Below are 9,392 nucleotides of genomic sequence, written 5' to 3'. Positions count from 1 at the left end.
TTTGTTTCCAAGAATATCCTTGATATACTTGGCGTACATAGGTACCTGCATTGCATCAAGAAGTGGTATATTGAGATACAAATTCTTTATTACCTCAACGAACTTGCCGAATTGTTCGTCGGCCACCGGCTTCCTTATCCGCTCCGGAAATGGTAAGTTCCTCTTTTAAAGTAGGCTGAAAATTGTTATTAAAATTCATACCTTATTGTTGACTGAAGGGGAGGTTGGGCTCTGAGTTCCAACCTTGCTGAGGACGGAATCTCGAGTTGGGATTGTTGTTGGTTCCAACGAAGTTCGCATCCTCTTGAGTCAATGGGCAAGAGTTGCCTGAGTGCCCAGTCTCGCCACATGTTTCACATGTCATTCGAGACTCAGAAACCTGGCTAACCTCCTTGTGCGGAGATTCCATCTTCTTCATGAGAAGATCCATCTTGGCAGCCAGCATATCGACACTGTTGATTTGGTGCATGCCCCTAGGACGAGCTGGCTGCTTTTCACCCCTCCAACTCTGGTTGGAAGCTATCTGGTCAATCAGTGTCTTCACTCCCGCAACATCGAGAGAAAGGAATGAACCACCCGCTACTGCGTCGATGTGGTCCATAGCTTGCTGATTTAGGCCACGAAAGAAGTTCTAAATGATCAGCCATTCCTCCATGCCGTGGTGTGGGCATGGTTGAATGTACTCCTGGAGGCGCTCCCAAGCTTGTAGGATGGTCTCATCCGATAGTTGCTAGATACTGGAGATTCTGTTCCGGAGAGCATTTGTCTTTCCCACTGGAAAGTATTTGGCCAGGAATGCATTGGAGCAAGCTTTCCATGTTGTGAAAGCTTCCTTGTTGGAGTAAAACCACATCTTGGCCTTCCTGAGTAGTGAGAACAGGAATAGCTGAAGGCGGACGATATCCATTGTAGTTCCCATGGGGTTGATAGTATTGCTCACCTCCAGAAAGTTCTAGAGATGGGCATTGGCATCCTTGGATGCCTTACCACAGAATGGACTTGCTTGGACATGTTTACCAGTCCAGTTTTCAGCTCAAAACCGTCATTGCCGGTTTGGTCTTGGTGCAATCTAGTAGGTATGTGGCTACTGGACGGGGCTAAGAACTAATGCAGAGTCTTCTGAGCCATGGGTGATGAAGCTGAAGTGGACGGAGAACTTTGGGTGGGGGGGGGGGCGAGTGAGTCTTTTCAGAGGTGGGACGACGCGGCGTCTCATAATTCTCCCAATTCTTTTTTGGATTCGATTTGAAGTTATTTGGTAGGTCGAAACTGGTCATGCACTGCTCTGCATCAATCACAAGATAGAGAGAGCAATTGTAGGCCCGCTAAGATTAGCGATGACAAACTAGTAGAGTTTATCAAACTATTTATGATATCTTTAGCCAATTGCTTCCCCAACAACAGCACCAGAAATGATTGTTGGCATTTTTTATGCCCAAAAGAATATAAATTCTGCAAGCACACAGAATCACTGCTATAGCACTTCACCTTGGAGTATTCCAGGGTATCGTATTTTTCCTCTGAGAAGCACTATGGTAAAGAGTATCGTAAATCGAATGATAACAATACTAGCTTAATCAACTGTCTAACTAGATGGGGGTAAGCCAGATATGTAGATGGGATAAATGGCCAGTCAATGACTGAGTGACACATGGAGGCTCAACTCCTTAGAGAGGTAGCAGCTGGGAGGACAACAAGCGAGATAAGATATCTGATATACTTCTGAACTATCGAGCTAGCCTCTCTAGATCAGACTAAACACCTAACTAATCTTCGGGATAGCAGAGCTTACTTCGGCGGCTGGAAGAGGAAGGACTTCAGAAAGGGATGAGCGGGGAGTCCAACGGCAACTTGCACTACTGCTACGAAAACACCCGAACGTGGTGGACTACAAGAGACGGACAGGGCTGTCACCACCTGCCGCCTACCACAACGGTTCCATGGGGGTGGAACACACTTTCTAGCTAACACCAAATTCGAACACTACACCTGCGATCAGTGATAGAATTTCTCTCGAGGACTTCAAGAGAAATCCCCCTCAATCTAGAGAACTAACTTGAGTTACTCTAGTCCAGGCGAGAAAACTCGTAAGGTTAGATCCCAAACACCAGAAAGATAAATTAACCTAAACTAAAGGTACAACTTCCGCACTCGATCTGAACACTTAGACTTGAGAATGTAGAAAGTAAAGCTGACTTAGAAAAGTAGAGAAGATAACTTATATTAATAAAGTCAAAAGAAAGATACAAGAGCTATACCAGATTTCTAACGACTCCGGAATCCCGAGCAAGCTCAACTCGACTCTAACTCCCAAACTACTAACCTACTCTAGAAAGCAAAGAGAGAATGACCTCCAATGGTGTGTGTATCATAGGTGAGGGATCAGAGTGCTATTTATAGCCTTCCAAGGTCGGCTCCGGGCACTTGAAGCATGTGGCATCAGTTGCAAGCAGGTATAGCGGTTGTGCTTGTCTTCCACGCGAAGCCGGGACGGGAGTGCCTGCAAAGTGGGGCCGGCCGGCCTGGGGAAATGGACACGTGGCCACCGCCTTTGTGTGGACATCTGTGATCTTCTCCTGGAGTCGGTATTCGTTGCGTAGCTTCAACGCAGACAAGGCCAAGCCGGCCAGCCTATGGGAGGCCGGCCGGCCTCCTTCTGGCACGTGCTGGCCCTCTGTTTCACCGATGTTGTGACTTGACGCTTGTGGTTGCTTCAGGGTGCTGGATTGCTAGATTGTTCTTGATGTTGTTCTGATTGTGGGTCCTTTGATCCATGGATAAGCCTTTCGGTTCATCTGATCAAACTGACATCCAATCCTCGGAGAGGTTTTGTACACGTGTTACATTGCCCCTGGATCGAAGTCGTGACATGTTGTGTAGGGGTGCCATGCCGGCCGGCCTTCCTAGGCCAGCCGTCCTGGGTTTTTGCCCATTTTCGTCCATTTTTGGTACATGTTCACCTGAAATCACAACTCATGCAAAACTTATAGAACTCGTTAGAATTAAATAAAATATGAATGGAACATAGTGTAAAGCTCAATTTATTTCTGAGAAGTTGGCGGTCATGATGTGAAATAATGGCCGTCAATAGTGACACATATAGGCGGCTATCTTTTGTTCATTTCATCATGTGTTCACTTGCGTTTCTCCTATAATACAGCTATGGGTGCCTACAAATCACAATTCACAAAAACTTATGGAATGTGGTTAGCTATAAGCTCGATATCTAAGTTTGGTGATGAAAAGTTATTAAAAGCTACAGGAGTTGATAGTTGATTTTAGTACTTAAGGACTCTCAACACTGGGCATACACTTGGTGGACTTGCCGGGTCAGCAATCCGACAGCAACCATGAATCCAAGCTTCCAGATCGGGCCCAAGAGGCACTGATTCCCAATGGAGAATTGAATTTAGCAGTCAATGATATCGATATGGGACCGATCTGAGAGCTTTTGGTAAAGATCAAAGCACTCAAGGATGCAAGGGTGACTGGAGCGTCGGTGATGTGGACTTGATTAGCCACATGGATCCAACCGCTTCAGTAGAGGGAGAAGTTTCGATTTGAGTACCTTGGTGATGAAGATCCATCCAAGCTGGCCACCGGGAATTTGATGCTGCCCATGGCCATGAAAATGATCAAAAAAGCACAGCAATTTGTTGATGCTCCACCATTTGTGCCCGAGCTATATAGTGTTGCCAACTCCCACAAACAAGTAAGATTACTGCTCCATCTTTGAGTAGTTTTGCTAAGTCTCTTTACTGTCTTGGTTGCAGTCACTAAATTGTTCTCTTGTGGACACAGGATGATCTGAATTTTTATATGTTCCATCCTCCTCATCCCAATATGCATCATGCATATCATTTGAAACCTCAAGCTCACGGCAGAAACTTGTTGTGTGTGCCACTGAAGATGTAGTTGAGGATTATATTGATGATTTTCTGATTGCTAATCTGACAAGTCCACTAGGGGTATGCCCAGCAGTAGATTTTATGTGAGAGGGATCTCGGAGCCAAGAGCTTGAAGGTAATACAAAGACGCAAGGTTTTCGCAGGTTTAGGCTGTCGAGAGCGTAACACCCTACATCTTGTGCTCAAGACTGTATTAGGGTTTTAGGGAAAGCTAAGAGCTAATCGTGATGTGGTTTGCATGTTCGATGGGTACCCCCACGACCCCCTTATATAGCCCAGGTGTCATGGGTTACAATTCAGGATAAGATCTACTCAGGTTGTTTTACAAGGAATCAAGTTGGTTAAGATACATAAAATCTGGGCATCGTGATCCATCCTTGATCTTGATCCGCAAAGAACCTGTCCGTCGTCCAGCCAAGTGCGTGTCCAACGGGTAGTCATGGGTTGTCTTTTGAAGACGCGGACCCTACTCAACAAGGAGGTACTAGAGCTACCTTCGCCAAGCCCCTGAGCCCCGGGAGGCTGAGTTGAATCTTCATGCGCCTACAAAGTCACCTGGTGCTCATCATAACTGAAAGCACCCTTCCCAAATTTTCAATATCCAACGGGATGCACCCCAGGGCGCACTCATTCAGTGTAACCCAGGGCCTCAGAAGGTTTCGCTGAAGCATTGCAACTTGTGAGGGACAATTAATTGAATCCCATATTTACCAATGCCAACCTGGAGCACCTGGGCATATCAGGCCCTCGAGTAAGGTTACTAGCTGTGTTGCAAAAATGCATCGAGTAGATGGTGGCGCCCAGCCCCCGTGTGGGGCCACTAGTGAACTCACAAATACATAACAAGTAGATGGTAGTGCCCAAGCCCCAAGTAGGGTTGCTGATGGAGTCATGAAAACACGACGAGTTGATAACAGCGTCCAGCCCCCATAGGGTCACTAACGGAGTCATGGAGACATGCTGAGTCGATAGTCGAGATTGGCCCATGAGCAGGGCCGCTGGCGGAGTCATGAAGACATTATGAGTAGATGGCGGCATCCAGCCCCTAAGCATGGTCGCTGGCACAGTCATGGAGACATGACGAGTAGATAGCGGCACCCAGCCCCCAATGTTGGTCACTGGCAGAGTCATGGAGACATGTCGAGTATATGGCAGCACTCAGCAACCGAGCAGGGTTGCTGGCGGAGTCACAGAGACACATCGAGTGGATTATGGTGCCCAGCCCCCGAGCAGGGTCACTGGTGGAGTCTCGGAGATACATTGAGCTGATGGCAGTGCACAGGCCCTGAGTAGTGTCACTAGTGGATACGCTGAGTGGATTATGTCACCTAGCCCCCGAGCAGGGTCGCTAGCGGAGTCACGGAGACACGCCAAGTGGATTGCATCTCCTAGCCCACAAGCAGGGTTGCTGGAGGAGTGACGAAGACACACCGAGTGAATTTAATCCTTTGAGCATCGCAAAGGATCCAATCTTCCCTAGGCCAATCCAATCACAGATTTAGGGCATTTTTTGGTGCCTTCTATTTTGGATGTTTTCAGGCGTCAAGCGCCAACTACCTTTTTTTTTACCGCAACACTGTCTGCATCCTCTGATTCCACGTCGTCAGACATAACGGCTCATCGAAGAGGTTACCACTTCTCACACGCCTTTCAGCACACGACTCAGAGCACCTGTTGGAAGGCAATTCGAATTCCACATGCGAGGCAGAGCCGACTGTTAGGTCTCCTTTGTCATTAGAAAAATGACTGACTCGGCGATTCTCATCCACCCAATCTCATCCTCCATCAAGAAACCTCCAAAGCTGCCAGTCCCCAAGCCACTCTTCAACTTCCTAACTTCAGCCGCCACAGCTCTTCTATCGGGTCCAACCTCTCCGCCGGCACAAGCCATGGCCAGCAACTCTCCTGCACCCGCCTTTTTGTTGGTGTTTACCAACACCTTTAGCAACACCACTGCTAGGTGAATGTTCCTAGGCAACGATGCCCGCAAATGCCAAGGGGGGTATTTCTTATGTTATGAAAGAATCCGCAAGCACACAGAATATCGTTAGCATTTTACCCTGGAGTACTCCAAGGTTGTCAATTTATATTTCCGCGGGGAAGGCAGTGGTTAATAAATAGGTAAGTTGATGAACTATTCTTGATTCGATATTCAATTGTATAAAAAGAGGTAAAATAAGTGATGGATACGAGGTAGTGTGATACACAAGTTTATCATGCTCAAACTCAAGATAAGCCTAAGGCAGAGAGAAATGAAGAAGTTAATTGTCCGGGTTTTATGTACTTCTAGTTAAATATACAGTTGATACTATACATTTACACCATAGACATGATTATCCTTAGCTCTAGACATCCAGGCACTACTAGGAGACTGCTCATGACTGAGACTGACAAATAAGGTTATCTAGCACATTATGGTACTTTATGGTCCTCCTTCCATCCCCTCCCCCCCCCCCCCCCAAAACCGAACATGGAGGATTATGGTGACCAAAATATAGGGTTGTCACCAACTGCTAATTACCTCTACAAACTGTGGGAAAGGGCAACATCCAGCAATACTTAATTAATAACCCAGACACCATCTGCAAATATAAATAACTATAAGATAAGTCTATTACAAATATCTGAAAATTACAAAGGGAAGTAAGAGCTAAACCCGTACCAACTCTCCTAAGCAACTTCGGGGACCCAAAGACTAGCTACTTCAGCCTAAACTCCACTAGCCTGTGGACTAATAAAGAGAGAAATGAGTTGATGAGCAACTTGTGGTGTGTCTCCAATTGAGCTCCCCCCTCTCATAATTATATGTGGGAACTAGGGAAAGCACGACTGAGAACTCGATGTCTTGCACCTTGAACCGACCTTGAGGACCAATGGGGATTTGCCATGTCGAAGGAGAAGGTTGGTGGACTTAACTCTGGTTCGGCTGACTAGGGGGATATGCCAACCTGAGGTTGGCTCCTAATGACCTCAGCTTTGGCTGAGGTGCTGACTAGTGGGGCCCCTGTGATGGCTGTGGGTATTTCGGCCTTGTCCTAAGCCAGTTGCACCTGCTGATGGGCTATTCAATCCATGTGATCCTGAATTCTGTGCTCTGATTGGTCGACATATTTTGCCTTCAATCATGGGGTTCTTGTAGCCTTCATTTTTGCTCAACTTCCAGCATTGCATATTTTTCCAAGGAATGTTAGGTTTTAGCATTATTTTGAATAAGTAGGCGTGTAAGAAATGCAAACTCTCTTGATTTTCTCATCAAATTGATGCTTGAAAATGGTCTCTAGCAAGCGTCAACAAGATCCCCCAAGCTGTTGATCGGAAAATCACTTTTGAGTCTTACTTGCTTATCATGCCTTACCCTACAGCAAAGTTAATCTTCTAGAAACCTAAAATAAGTTGGCACACTTAACTTTGGCTTAGTTCCTTACTCATCCTTGGGGCTTTTAGCTTCTCGTCTTGAGCTGTTAGAAGTTCGAACAGTTCACAGGACAACAATTTCCCATTCCTAGATTAGAGGTTTTCTTTTTAGATTTTGAAATCAAGACTAAGTTCCTCGAATGATCCTCCCGAATGGCTTGATGTGTATGGTTTCTTACCAGGGTGATCCTTTCCTATTTTTTCTTCCCTACTAACGATAAAGCCTTTGTAGAGCTCAAGGTAGGGTATACGAACAAGGCATACTTGTATCTCATATATTGTAAAGTCAAATAGTGAATCCATGGAGAAATGAATCATATAATCAAGATTAAGATGTGCATGTGTGTCGATGGATGGGGATGGTGGTATGACTTACTCCTTTTTTTTAATTGACTCCCTCTCTCCTTTATTCTATTCCCCTCTTTTTTGGACATGGCTACCCCCTCTCCTTTTCTTTTGCTTTGGGTCATGCTTCTTAGCATGCCTTGCTTTTTCTTTTTGGGAGAACCTTCTCCATTCTCGGTGACTCATATATATATATATACACTATTTTTTTAGGATATTGTTTGGAGAGAGATTGTCAACACATGGAGCATTTATTTGATGGACGGGTGGATCATGCTAATTCTCAGTGTAGGAATTTCGCAAGTGGAAATAGACGTGTACGTGTTCTTGATCAAGAAAGCATGAAAAGAATCTCACTAGGGTCACAATAATTTTACAAAACTTAATGAAATAGCAAGTAGCAAATGTATAAGGTTTTCAATGATATATGACATATGAGTCTGGTAAGTATTTATCATCATGTGGAACTTGTCTTCTCTTTTTGTTTTGAGAACCAAAAACTTCAGATTTCGTGCATCACTTAGAACGAGATTATAGAGCTCTATTTACCATGTCTATACTCAGAACAACTTAGACTTGGATAAAGCATTTACAACCCACAAGATTTTCAAGTTAATGGCTGAGGTTTATAACAGCCAACAAACTCAAATCTCAAGAGAACACTAAGTTGCAAACTAGACATAGCAGAGAGGTTAAAACTCTTACCGCGCATATGAAAACAAAATAAAGCAGATAAATTTTTTTGTTATTTTTATTGATTTTTTTTCATTTTTATTGAAAGCAGTAAAGAATACAGGAGGGAACCACCCCAAGCTGGCTCTTGGTTTAGGGTCCGATGAGCAGAACCTTCATGGTCTTCTTTAGACACTAGCTGAGCTATCTGTCGGCCAAAGTTGGCCATGCCCCCCCCCCCCCTCCCTCCATGCTAGCTCCACTGCATATATGTTTGCCTGAACTGCTGCAACTAACAATATAGAGAAGAACAGCACGGGAAGGGGGATTCATGGAAGGGAGTGAGTTCAAGTACTCCATACCGGTTGCCCAATAGGGAGCACCGTACCCCACCCCCCCTCCAATTTCTAGGCATGGATGGGAGTTCCAAAGATAGAAGAAGTGCCTATGTGCTCGTTTGGACTAAACTGAGTGAAGGGGTAAAAGAACATTCGTCTATGGGCTGTAAAGAGTGAAAGAGTATTTGAGTCATTGAACTAGTTCAGCCCACCATGTACTCAAGCCCCATCTAATAAGACATACCTTGATTCAAATCATCTAGTCCAGCATCAGATTAATCAAAGTTGTGTGTGAGCAGTTGTGTTGAGGCGAAACTGCTAGCGTTACTGTGATACTATAGCACTAGCCACTGGGTCTAAGGGCTATTATCGTTGGACATTAGAGATGCTTCACATTTTAATGGAAAGTGACCTGGAATAATGTATGGTAACAGGTGTTGTATTAAGCGACTAGTCCCATTTGAGTTGATGATTCAGTTTGCTTCCATCTCAACTATGTCGGTCAGCGTAAACTATATAGCTTGTGTAACATCAGCAGCATACAAAAAAATATTGCATGACTGAAGGCACAATTTAGAACTGCAAATGGTGCTTGGTTCACTGACTGAATACAGATTGCCTGACACAGGCATTTTTACAAACACGTCCTAGAGCTCCATTGTTAACTTATATCCAAACAGAAAATGGAGTGCAGGCCTCATGAGAGCTCGATCAG

The 9,392-nt window shown here is 45.0% G+C and overlaps 1 non-coding gene across 1 annotated transcript; it reads left to right on the top strand.

Moving 5' to 3' along the window:
- Positions 1-653: 653 nt before the first annotated feature.
- On the top strand, positions 654-760 carry LOC120643184. The gene has a single exon (XR_005662874.1). It is a non-coding gene; the product is annotated as a small nucleolar RNA R71 (small nucleolar RNA).
- The last annotated feature ends 8,632 nt before the right edge of the window (positions 761-9,392 follow it).

This window comes from Panicum virgatum, chromosome 7K, assembly GCF_016808335.1.
Source record: "Panicum virgatum strain AP13 chromosome 7K, P.virgatum_v5, whole genome shotgun sequence".
Lineage (NCBI taxonomy): Eukaryota > Viridiplantae > Streptophyta > Magnoliopsida > Poales > Poaceae > Panicum > Panicum virgatum.
The sequence above is the reverse complement of the archived record's forward strand: the minus strand, read 5'-3'. Positions and strand labels throughout refer to the sequence as shown.